This window comes from Onychomys torridus, chromosome 23, assembly GCF_903995425.1.
Source record: "Onychomys torridus chromosome 23, mOncTor1.1, whole genome shotgun sequence".
In the NCBI taxonomy this organism is placed as follows: Eukaryota; Metazoa; Chordata; class Mammalia; order Rodentia; family Cricetidae; genus Onychomys; species Onychomys torridus.
This window is the reverse complement of record NC_050465.1, coordinates 24,837,965-24,851,114: the sequence shown is the minus strand read 5'-3', so window position 1 is coordinate 24,851,114 and position 13,150 is coordinate 24,837,965. Positions and strand designations below refer to the sequence as shown.

General features: G+C 37.2%; 1 protein-coding gene across 8 annotated transcripts in view; it reads right to left on the bottom strand.

The window, feature by feature from the left end:
* Dlgap1 (DLG associated protein 1) overlaps nucleotides 1–13,150 on the bottom strand; it is an 826,029-nt gene that overhangs the window by 783,919 nt on the left and 28,960 nt on the right. Inside the window, exon 2 of one of the 8 annotated variants that reach the window (XM_036172827.1) lies at nucleotides 10,969–11,127. The exons of the other annotated variants lie outside the window; for them this stretch is intronic. The gene's annotated coding sequence lies outside the window, so the exon portion shown is untranslated. The remainder of the gene's footprint in view (nucleotides 1–10,968; nucleotides 11,128–13,150) is intronic. 8 annotated transcript variants of the gene reach the window in all.

The window sequence follows — 13,150 nt, the reverse complement described above, 5'->3', positions numbered from 1 at the left end:
TTCAGGGCAAAGGAAAAACCTCATGCTGAGAACAGACATTCAAAGGAAACAAAATTAAAACACTTCTATAACCTATACCAATCTTAAACACAAAGTAGCTCAAAAAGATTTTGAAGTCTATGCTAGACTAAGGGCGATCATATCACAGTAACTGAAAACTAATCCCCCGCAAAAAATTACACCTAACCCAACTTTAATCAGATTTACTGGAAACCCTACAGTAAGTGTTTAACATAAGGAGAGGCATGACCACTCCTAGGTCTTAAAATTCTTTATCTCAGCCTCTCATTGGATTATTCTCTGTGTCTAATATTTGACAATAGAAAAATCATGAGACATAATGAGATTTAAAAAAAAAAAGAACCTCAAACAATGAGGAGAAGATGACAGCCACCAAACATAGACAAAAAAAAAAATCCACAGAATCAGATCAATGATGACACTGATGTTGGAACTACCTCACAGAAAAATTAAAATAACTAATAATTAGTATACCGAAGGATCAGTAGAGAAAAGTGATGACTTACAAAATCAGATTGGAAAGTACAGCAGAAAAGAGTAAGCAGGTAAGGATCAAATGAAATTTCTAGAATTTAATGAAAAAAATGTAATATGGAAGAAGGATCCTTCAACAGGTTCATTTGCAGACTCAACACAGTGAAAGAAAGACACCCTAGCAGAAACTAGTAACTGGAAATACAGAAGGAAATGTGTGAAGACACCAGAGGGCATCCAAGAGTTCTGGGAGAAGATCTAATCATTTCACATTGTAACTGGAATCCCTAAAGAGAATGGGTTAAAGGGCAGAACACAGATGTGAAGAATAGCTAAGATCTTCCCCAAATTAAAGACACACACTGAACTTCATGTTCAGAGGACTCGGGGATCACTTTGTACAATAAAAAGCAAATAGAAGACACACTCTCCCAGCACCTGACCTGGTCCTCTGACTCTTAGAATATTTCCACACCCTATTCCATGTTTTCTGCACCTTAGGTGTTGGGGTTGTGTTGTGGATGCATCACTTGGGTTGTTCTGTGGATGCATCATCTGGGTTGTGTTGTAGATACACCATCTATGACATGCTGTAATGCATCATTTGGGCTGTGTTGTAGATGCATCATCTTGGTTGTGTTATAGATGCATCATCTGGATTTTGTTGTAGATGCATCACTTGGGTTGTATTGTAGATGAATCATTTACTACAATTCATGGTCAGTTGTAATAAAGGTAGAAAAAAACTCACAAATAAAATCATTAGGTATACCATATTCAACTGATGAAAATAAAAGACAAAGAGAAAACTATGCAGGCACTTAGAGAAAAAGATAACTTACATGCACAGGGATAAGGAATAATGGCACAAGATTGGTAGCCATGAGACAATGGTGAAGTAAAAATTTTTAAGCCAGAATTCTGTATCTGGTGAAAATGTCTTTTGAAAGTACAAAAATATTTCTCAAGGGAAAAACAGAGATAACTCACTGCAGTCTTAATCTATAAGAAATGATAAGGAAAATTTTCAGGGAGAAAGGACATGATAGAACACAGAAACTTGATCATATGCAAAGAAATCAATGACAGGGAAATGGAATCCATGAAGGTCCTAGTTGGTTTATCTTAACACAACTTGACACAAGCTAGCATTACCTGGGAAAAAGAACTCCAATTGAGAAAATGCCTCTATCAAATGGCCTGTGGACAAACTAATGGTACATTTTCTTGATTGCTTGTTGATGTGGGAGTGCCCATCTCACTGGGAGCAGTGCCATTTCTGTGCATTTGGTGAGGGTTCTATAAGAAAGCCAGCTGGGCAAACCTTGGGAAGCAAGCCAGTAAGCAGTGTTCCCTCATGGCGTTTGCACCAGTTCCTGCTTCTGGGTTCCTGCCTTGAATTCCTACCCTGACTTCCCTCAGTGATGGGAGTTGTAAGATCAAAGTAAATCTTTTCTCTTCAAGTCACTTTGGTCGTGGTGTTTTCTCAGAGCAATAAATCCTAAGATAACGAACACAAGCTAAAATTAATTTTTGTTATAATTTCTCTTGAATAACTGACTTCATATCACATGTACCTCCACATACACACCCTGCACACATACACACACAGATGATGGTGGTGGTGGTGATGATAGGTAATTTTTAAAATAAAAAAAAATCATAATCCTAATGCACCTTGTCAAAAAAAAGTACACTATAAAAAACAGAGGTTGATTAAAAGTAAAAGGCCGGGAGGATATACTATGGAAGCACAAACCCCAAGAGCCCCGGCTGCAGTCAAGGGGCTATTAGCAGTAAAGCAGGCTTGGAAGAAGAAATATTATTAATGATAAAAAAGGGCAGTATGATTTCAAAGACTGATTCTTTGAGAAAACACAACCATCCTAAGTTCCTATGGATATTAGAAAAAAATGTACGCTTTTATAAGAAACTGGCAGATCATGTTTACAGCACACCCATAAGCACATAGACCTGCCCTGTGCCACTAACCAGTAACCTGGTTTGCTCTCTGTCAATGCGATAAAAACATACTGACCAAAATCATCCTGGGGAGGAAAGGGTTAATTTGTTGCCCTTCCAGCTGACACTGATTCCATCATTGGGGAAAGTGGGGTCAGGCATTCTAGCAGAAACCACGGAGAAGTTCTACTTGATAGTTTATGCTTAGTTAGATTTCCTTAGACGGCCCAGGACCACTTGCCCAAAGAATGGCAACATCCATGGTGGGCTGGATTCTTCTACACCAATTAGTAATCAAGAAAATCCCTTACAGACATGCCAAAAGACCAACCTGATCCAGGCAACGCCTCAGTTTTTCAAACTGACTCTCACCTGTGTCAAGTTCAAAGTCCAGGCTAACCAGGACAACCAATCTTGACACATTATGGTTTGGAAAATACACCTCAATTAAGAGGGGAAATGTACAATCTTTTCAACTGTACAAGGAACAATTGTCAACACAGGATACATTGTGACATAGGAAAACCCTTAACATTTTAAAATGATAAAAATATAGTTTATTCCCTTACTCACCTATGAAATGGAGAGAAAAAAAATCTCATGGAAAGAGTAAAAGTATCTTTATCTAAAAGTGTCATAGATAGATTTGATTTGATATGCTAATACTCTTGACCTATCCAGGAAGTAACTGTATGAGTCTGTATCCTAGCTGTGGGATGTTAGGAAGAAATGAATGTTAAGTCTATCAGTGTCTGGTCACATATGAAGCCTTGCATAAGCTCACATGAAGACAAAGCCTGTGTTGTGACTCAAAGCTCTGGGATTTGAGCTGAGCATGGTGAAAGAACCAGACGCATATTAAAGAGCAAGAGGGATTCTTGAATAGGTGCTACTGTTTGGCTTTATTTATGGGTTAATTTTTGTAGAGTCTCACACATGCTAGCCTAACATTCTACCAATAACCGATCCCTGGTATCTTTGTTTCTACTCTTTGTTTTGTATAGGGTATTGTTACATTGCCTAGGCTGATGTTGAATTTCTGATCCTTCTCCCCCAAATCTCCAAATCCTTGTGAAATAGGCCTATGCCACCAAACCTGACTGGTACTGATAATTAGCAAAATTATGGTTCAGTTTTTTCCCTTTGAACTATTATATACCATAGTCTAGTCCCTGTCTCCCTGCCTTATCCATGGGAGATCTGTCCTCAGATCCCTAGTGGCTTCATGAAACTTCTGATAGTACCAAACCTTACATAGACTATGTTTCCCCCAAAAAATGCTATGGTAGAGTCTAACATAAATCAGACATAATGAAATAGTATAATTATAGCATGGTACTGCTTTTAAAATTGCCAGACTCATTACTGTTGTATCATGGTCCATTTATTAAGTAAAAGAAGGATTGGTTGAACACCAGACCATCAAATATCAATCTATCCAATAACATAAGTGGCTACTGACAAGGGGGCAGCTTATACAGAGTGGACACGCTGAACTGAAATGAATCATGCCCCAGGTGGGTAGAGCAGGTGGTGCAAGACTTCATCACTATTCACAGTGACTCACAATTTAAAACTCACGAGTTATTTCTGGAATTTTCTATTTAACATTTTCAGACTGCAGGTGATCGTAGAAAGCAAGATAATGGGTGTAACTGCATCTCTTAAAAATCTCAAGATCTCTATATCTCTCTAATGATTTCCTTAGGCAAGCATAATGCTCCACCATAAATTTGGTGACTTAAACTACATAAATTGACTCTGGAGGATAGACATTAAAAATAAAGGTATTAACAAGGCCACCCTCACTTGGAAGTCTCCAGGTAAGATTCCATTCCTTTCCCTTCTCAGTTGCTGATGGTCCTCAGCATTCCTTGTATTATGGTGTCTGTTCCCATCTTCCTGCCTATCTCTTCCCATAGTTTCTGCCTCTTTATCCCCACTCCCATCCTCACTGGGCCTTCTTATCCATGTATCAAATTTTATTATTGTTGTTGTTGTTTCTCTAGAAGGAAAGATGCTAGCACTTAGCTAACACACAGATAATCTAGAATAATTCATTATAAATTCCTCTTCTCTTGATCATTAGCTTTGTCATATAAGGTGATGGCCACACATGTGTGGTCTTGGGTGACACTGATGGATGAGAATGTCAGAATCTAGATAGATCTTCTGCATGGTCACCATTCTGCCAACTAAAGGCACTCTGTCTGAAAGTTAAAATGTTTAAGTCATTGTTAGTTAGTCTAGAGGCAGAAAGGTATCCCACATACTGTTTGCACTTAACATGCTTTGCACTATAATGATCTTGCAAAGTCAAACAAAAGCCTAAAATTGTGTTTATGGCATTAAATATTTCAAATACAACTTTAGCACTCTATTGCAAGCAAGACTTGATTTATGCCGGGTGATGGTGGTGGTGGTGGTGCACACCTTTAATCCCAGAACTTGAGAGGCAGAGCCAGGTGGATCTCAGTGAGTTCGAGGCCAGCCTGGTTTACAGAGCGAGACCCAGAAAAGGCACAAAGCTACACGGTGAAAGCCTGTCTCAAAAACAAAACAAAACAAAACAAAAAACAAACAAACAAACAAACAAAGGTTTGATTCATATGTGAATGTGTGGATATGTCCATCACTCTTTTTATGTTTGAAAAGAAAGTCAGGATCAAACTAATAATAGATGTTTAAATAGTTCTGAGATTACACACACAAACCCCAATACCCTCAAGGATATAATTCCAACTTGGGAACATAATTTCATGTTTATCACCCTATAAAAGGATTCATAATAACATTAAAATAAATTATAAAATACTATACATGCTATGGTCATGTTTAAGGGCAGAAATGTAATGTATCTAAAATAATCTGGGGAACTGGCTTAGAGTCTAATATTTGTAGGATCACCAAAGCTTGATTTTGTCCTTGATTTTGAATTTTTCTTCAGTGACCTTATTTGAAATACTCTTATGAGAGTAAAACCTACATCTGTTTGTCAAACACAGTAAGTTTTCCTTCAATATACGTACAATCCTCAAAATTTTACAGTTGGTTCTAAGTTACCAGTCAATTATTTTCTGTTGAGATAAAGAGGAAAATTGTATGGAAATACATCAAAATGAGTATGAAAAAAAGATTAAACATTTGTGACTTAAAACATTACAAAGTCCAGATACAAATCCATGTAAAACATTTATGTAGAAACATTAATATTAGCATTAGTTATTTATATTTTGGCAACTAAGTAAAATATTCTTTAATCACTGAGTGTAATAAACACTCATTATTTAAGGAAAAGCTAGTCTGTAACTGTAAACACAGCCTGGAAGGCACTTAAAAGTAAATGAAGTGTGCCTGATAAACAGGACTGTGGATGAGCCACATCTACAGAGTTAAACTATATGCATAAATTATGAAACCTAACTGTTTTTGGAAGAGATCTAATTGTATTAAGCAGCACGATTAGTGCTGTTCTTTTCTACAAAGTATTTCAGCATTTAATTTGATTTATATTTTAGTCATAAAATTATGGTGTTTTATACACTACCAATACACAGTACATTTTATAGCTCAAACCTAAAAAAACAAAATCATGAAACTGCATTTTGCTACCATTAAATGTGATCCACTAGTTCTGCTGAAAGCAATAAATATTCACTTCCAGTGGTATTTGCTTCCTCACCTGGAAAATTGATTAATCAAAGAATGTCCTCCTAAAGCTTTATAGAGAATTTTATGTGGCTCATCATAAAATGAATAACGGGAACTTCAGAAGCAGAAACTTTGCATTCATAATAGGGTGAGAAACAGTGCTCAATTAATCTACCAAGTATGAAATTCATATGATGTTAAAATTTTGTTACTTCACTCTGGGAAAGCTAGACAACTATGGGCAAGGAATTTTGCAACAAATTAAATTAATGATCCCCAAAATGTTGTCAATTATAATTTTCAACTTTTTCCAGTCATCATAAATTATCAAACAGAATTTGGCCAAATTGATGTTTATAAAAAAAACATAAATCTATTCCAATACCAGAATTTTAAAAATCTCAGATATATTTATTCCAACTTTGGTCATTCAGAGAATGAGCCCATAGAAGGACTCTCTTCTAATGAAGAATATAAGTGTGAGACAATGGTTTCAATTTCATCTCTTCTTAAGAAGCTTAAAGGTTCCAATCCAAAGACCTACCCAAAAAGGTGGTACACGTACAGAATCCTGAGGGTATGAGAGAAAGAGGTCAGATGTGGTCAGGCTAAAATCTCACTAAGGCCTGGGACTGTGGAAGTGAGAATCTGAAGTCAACAGACTTTACTAGTTGTTTGGAGGGTCTGTAGACAATGTGGTATGATCCTTGGTGGTAAAACATCTAAACAGCCTTTGTCTGCTTTCTAACTTTTGACTTAATTAAACAACTGTGCTGACAATGTTTAAGGGACCCAAATCTCAGGATCCTAAATTTCTCATCCAAGTTTGGATAAAGCTTGGATATCAAAGAGTATTTTCCAGAATTATTATCTTATGTTTTATGACTGAGATGCCATCTTTTTTGTTCTTTTAGAATGAAACAAAAAGGATGTTAATATATGTTTGTAAAATGTACCTCCAATGGGAAGATGACACAAGATGACCATAGTTGCTGAAATCAAAGGAATGTTATTATTTTGAAGGATGAAAATGGTAATTTATACTGCCTTCTCTTACAACTGCATTTTGTTGTCCAAACCATCTGGGGATGCCTTCAGACTGTAACCATATACTCAGCCAACTTTCCCCAGTGGGAATCTTATTCAATTCACTGCATATTGGAAAATGTGGAGTTATCATCACAAATTGCAATATGAAAAAAAGAATAGTTTGCTTAAATATTTATTACTAGAAATGGTATTTCCTTTGTTAATGTCTGCAGAAAGGAGGAAGGTACAAATATTGACGATGGTAAAACTCATTAAATTTGCACCTCAATGCACAAAACAAATGTATTGCTAGATTCCTTGAGCTGCACACATATAACACTCACCGCTATTGTTTGTTCCATTGGAAGAGACTTCTTTTACATCTAAAACATTTATTTTTTTTTTACCTCAATGCATCTCTACTATCCAGTGCATTCCAAATTCTACACAAAATTCCAGAGAAATAAAACAGCTATGTACTTCAAGGCAAGCTGCAGTTTGACGGGTACGCTTTAACCTTTCACAGTTATTTCTGCAAGTTCAAAGTTGACAAAGTATTTGAAAACCATCAGAATACTAAGTTTTTAGAAAATGCTTCCACAAATGATCACCACAAGAGCTTAGATGACTCATAGACCAAAATAACACACTGCAGATTAGCTTTTGAAATCCAATTATAAAACTGTTTATTCTGGCCACACCATACTGAAGTTGGACACTGGTGACTAATGGAACTCATGTGCTTACTGGGGCCAAAGCTGAAGTGATGCTGAGGTGCAGGAAGATGTCAGATCCATTTCCCAGGGTCTGGTTTGATGGCACAATGTGACAGGGCACACTAAATTACAGCCCCACCAACCACGGAATACAACCTCTCCAGAGATACTAGCTGGACTGTTCAGAGACAGACGGACATATTGTATTGCTTTCAAAAAAATGAAAAAAAAAATCTCCCTTTAGTTTTCATCTTAAAATTGATGTATAATAAATGTAGAAATGTATGGTGTGAAGTACAGTGTTGGCATGTGATTCAAGTCAGGGAAACTAAAATATATCTACAGGGGCTGGAAGGACTTAATATTTCCTTGTGGTAAAACACTTTAAATCCTCTCTCTGTCTGCTTTGAAATTTACCATGTTATTGATATCTGGATTACCCTATTGTGCTATTCACCACCAAAACGTATTTCCTCTGTATTTAACTTTATAGCCTATGCCCAACGTCCCATCATCATCCCGTCTCACTATCCTTCTCCCAAAACCACCATTCTACTACTCTCAACTTTTGTGAGAGGTGAAGCCTTTAGATTTCATGATCTAAAAACATGAATAAGCTCTCGGGTTGGGGGTTTAGCTCAGTGGTAGAATGCTCGTCTAGCAAGCGCAAGGCCCTGGATTTGATCCTCAGCTTAAAAAAAAAAAAAACTTAAAAAAACCCAGATCTCATAGGACTTGCCCTATAGTGTCTGGCTTGTTTTACTGAATGTCATGTCCTCTCTGTTCATATAGTTGTCAAAGGGACAACAGCTACATTTTGTTGCTGAAAAAGAATTGTGCATATCATGTTTTCATAATATATTATCTTGTAAATAACCCCACAATAAACACAAGCCTGCAGCTGTCTCTTTACTGTGACACTTGTATTCCCTTGGGTATACACCCAGAAGTGGGATGGCGGAGCACTATGGTAGTTTTGTTCTTAATATCTCGAAAGATTTCCATTTTTTATAATGTCTGCACTAATTGGAATTCCCTTGTTCCCCAGACATGTTTGGATTTATACACCCCTATATCTACTGAACATCTGCTAGAGGCTAGGCATTGTGCTCGAGGCTGGTGACCCAGGAGTGACAAAATCAAACATGACCATGACCTTCATGGAACTTGAACAAGACAGACTGGAGAGGGCAGAAAGCATCAATATTACCCTACATCTTACCTTGCTCCCTGCAAAATCTAGCAAAACTATACAAAGGTTTCACAGCTGCTCCCATAAATCCCCTATTAGTGTCCCTCTGGTGCCATCTAATTGGATCGGCCTTTTCTCCTGCTGTAATAGCAAGTCTCTACATCATAGATACCTGTATAACTTCCTCTGACCCCCAGCTGCTTAGTGATTTGCATTGACTACATATTTTTCCCACAAAGCAAGTAAGGCCGAATTCCCTTCAAGTTATAAGCAATAGCAGAAAAGGACGTTCCTAGGAAGCTACAAAGACAAAAGGTAGAAATTCTCCTAGAAGGGCTTCTCTTGAGTGTCTTGCTACCTGCAGAACCATGAGACTAAGTATATCTCACATGCCCCAGAATGATTCTGTTTCATAAATCTGTTTCCCCAATCCTATCCTCACACTTTCAATGCATGTAGGAAATCAGAGTGTCTTGCTACCTGCAGAACCATGAGACTAAGTATATCTCACATGCCCCAGAATGATTCTGTTTCATAAATCTGTTTCCCCAATCCTATCCTCACACTTTCAATGCATGTAGGAAATCAATTGGGCTTGGTGTGAGGCCACCATAGGACAAGACATTCTGTATGAAGAGGTCTTTCCACTGTAGTTTTGATAAGCAATCTGTAAGTCCTATCTTTTTCATGTTCTGTGTATAAAATGCAAAAGCCCTTTTAAAATGTCAACTGTGTTATTTTTTCTTCCTTTTCGTTCGTTACGATGTTCTGCCCATGCCCTTGTACCAAGAAACAGATTTATTCATTTAGAAGAACTGTTGTAGTGACACAGGATTTCAAGAGAAAAAAATTTGCATCATGCTGACTTCAAAAAAACAAGAATGCTGGGACTGAACCAGGTGTGGCGAGATTCAGGAAATCCCAATATTCAGAAGAGTGAGGCATGAATAGTGAGTTTGTGGCTATCCTGGGCTAAATAGTGAGACCTTGTCTCAAAACAGAAGGGAAAGAAAGAATGCTAAATCTTAAGCCAGACTCACATGTCTGTATCATCTCTCTACTCATTCCACAAGCTACTTCTGATCTGATCTTTAAAAACTCAGTGTTTTGGTATTGGTACCTATAAAAAGGGGACACAAACATTATTCTATCATAGCTTTACTGTGAGGATTAAATGGTAACAAACATAATGCCATTATCAAGGAATCACCTGCCTAGAACAAAACAGAACACCAGTAAATGAGAAATATTATTAAATTATCATTTTCCTTTTGCTAATAACTTATCTCCTCAATTGGATATGAAATTATATAAAACCGATCAAATGGGATGGGGCACCTTATAGAACAGAAAAGAACAGTCACCAGGGTGGAGACAAATAACAATGAAAGGGGAAATATATTGAGTTTTGTAATAAGCACAAGAAATTAATAACAAACCAATATTGAGATAAGATGATGAACCTTTGATGTTGGGGGTGTTAGAGGTTTTTACATTAGTAGTAATTGAATGACTTATCATACCACATTTTGTATTTTGCTGTTCGCTGGGAGTGCTGTATGAAAATGAAAGGAAAACTCGGCAAGAAAGTTTCAGAGTTTTATCAGCCTGTAAACATAAGTACAAGGTGAGCCACAGACACAGTCGGAGATTAATTAACCAAATGAAGCAGAGAGACTGCCTTTCCGAGCCGGCGATATCACATTGGGCAAAGCCACACGCAGAGGAAATGAAGAATAAACGGGGACAGAGCAACAAGCAGATGGGTTGATTCCACCTTGGGAGAAGTTGGAGTTGAGGGGAATTATGCAATAAAAGATGGGAGCCAGAGGGGCACTTTGACAACAATGAATGTGAACATCACATCTTGACACTAAAACTCCAGTAGCATAAATTAAATGGGTGTTTGGAACCCCAAATTACCTCAGACCTTCTGTTGGGCTTCAGAGAGTAGACAGAGAAACCTTGGGTTGGTAAACACCTCTTCAGGGACCATTCATAATTCTCCTTGGCTACTTCCAATGCTCACAGCTTGAAGTCTAGATTCTGCCTTTTGATGCCATGAAGAGGACAGAATCTAACCTGTGGGAGCAGGGTGGGTCTATGTTCAGACAAAACAAAACAAAACAAAAAACCAGCAACTACTTTCATCAATTGCTTTGAGATGCGTCAGCGAAGCACAGGTTGGAGTTATGTTAGAGGAGAAATACTGATCCCCAAGTAGATATTAAAATCAACTGGTTCCCAAACCCTATCCCCCTCCAATAACTGATCATTGACAGCTTGATGTCTTTATCAGAATGATAAAGTTTGAAGCAACCCCATTATGTCAATGCTCAGTATCTCTTTGCAACATAGCTTCATAAGACAAAATGATTTTTATGGTCTAACTTGAATGTGAGATAATCAGATTGGTGATCACAGGGGGATATGGATATTAATTTTCCATTTTTAGGTGCTTATTAGGTTTTAACTAAAACATGTTCTACTTGTCCAAATGTGCTAATCTATCCTCCTCAACAAGCTACATCTTTATGTAATATATTTGTTTATTTACTTATTTATTTACTTAGTGATGTTGAGGCTCAAACCCAGGGCCTTGAGCATGCTAGGCAAGCTTCCCAGCACTTAGCCAAACCTCTAACTCTAGTAACTTATTTGCAAAGCAAAGTAGCCTTCCTTGTATCAGTCAAACTGTTGTGAGAGTTTTACAATTAAAATATGTTTCAGGGGGCTAGCTGGAAAGCACCATGGCTCTGTTTGGCTGACGACATTTAATGGTGCTAATAGGCATTATAGGTTGTTTTCTGCCCCAATGGGTTTTGATGCAATAATGTCACCTTCCCCTTTTAATATGGAGTTAAAAAAAATCTCACAACAGTTCTAGGAGTTACAGCACTGCTGTTTCTATCAACCTTCTTAGCATCATCCATTCAGGTCACTAAATGATTTCATTCTGAGTCATTTATACAGACACACGGAGTCATTTCCATCTCTCTGTATTCTCTTGTAGACTGAGGTAAAATGGCAGGGAAAAAAATCAATAGCTATGCATAAATTGGACTTCATTTAATTAATTCAAGATTATCATTAATTAGTGATGAGCATGAAGGTGTTATTGCAGAATTCAGCAACAACCATCACGCTGAATGTGTAAAAACACCACTCTAGTTACAAAAAAGCATTGGGCTTTCTGCATGTAAATGTGTTGGGTTTTTTTGTAATTATTTTGCCTAAAGTGAATACAATATCCTGATTTTTATATCTTCATATAGCATTGTAAGTGGATATCTTATTCCCTAAATCACAACACAATATTTGAATATCAGTGTCAGTACACCAGATAGGCAAAAATTAAGAGGGCTGGTGACACTCAGTGTTGGCAAGCACTTAGAACACTAGAAACTCAGACTGTACCCTTTAGAGTTGAAATTGGCACAGTCAATTCATGAAACATGTAGTCACTGTCTTCTGAATCTAGCACTCTCCACAGCCCAGTCTCCTGCACATACAGTATGTCATGAAATATGTAGAAGAATGCATGTGGCAGTCTGATCATTACTAGGAAAAATAAAGAAGAAACTTTCAAACCAACATACAAAAATGAGAGAATAGATGAAAAGCATTGTGTATCTTAGGCTGCTATAGGTAGACCACTTAAATGTAGTCGCATACGCACCACCACACACTGATATCAAAGCATACAGTTACAGGAGGAAAGCAAGTCTCAGAATACATTTTTTTTTTCAGAATACATTTTGGTATTTTAAGAAAGTTCAAACATAAGCAGCACTTACCCCAAACACGGGCAACAGAGGACTTACAAATAAAGAAAACATCAACACAAATACAAAATATTTAAAGAATGATCATAAAGTTTAGGATAGATCATGATGTCCTTGAGAGGGCCCTGAGGTTTGGATGTAAAGAAGTCCTGGGCATTGTTCATGATGTTCTATCTGCAGATGGATGCTATGTTTATTAATTTGTTGAGATGCTGTGCTTTCCTATCACTAGCATACATGGAAGTGTTACAATGTTTTAATATGTATCATGTAAGTGGTTAAGTTAACCACTTGTGCTAGCTGCTTTTCCAGAAAACCTA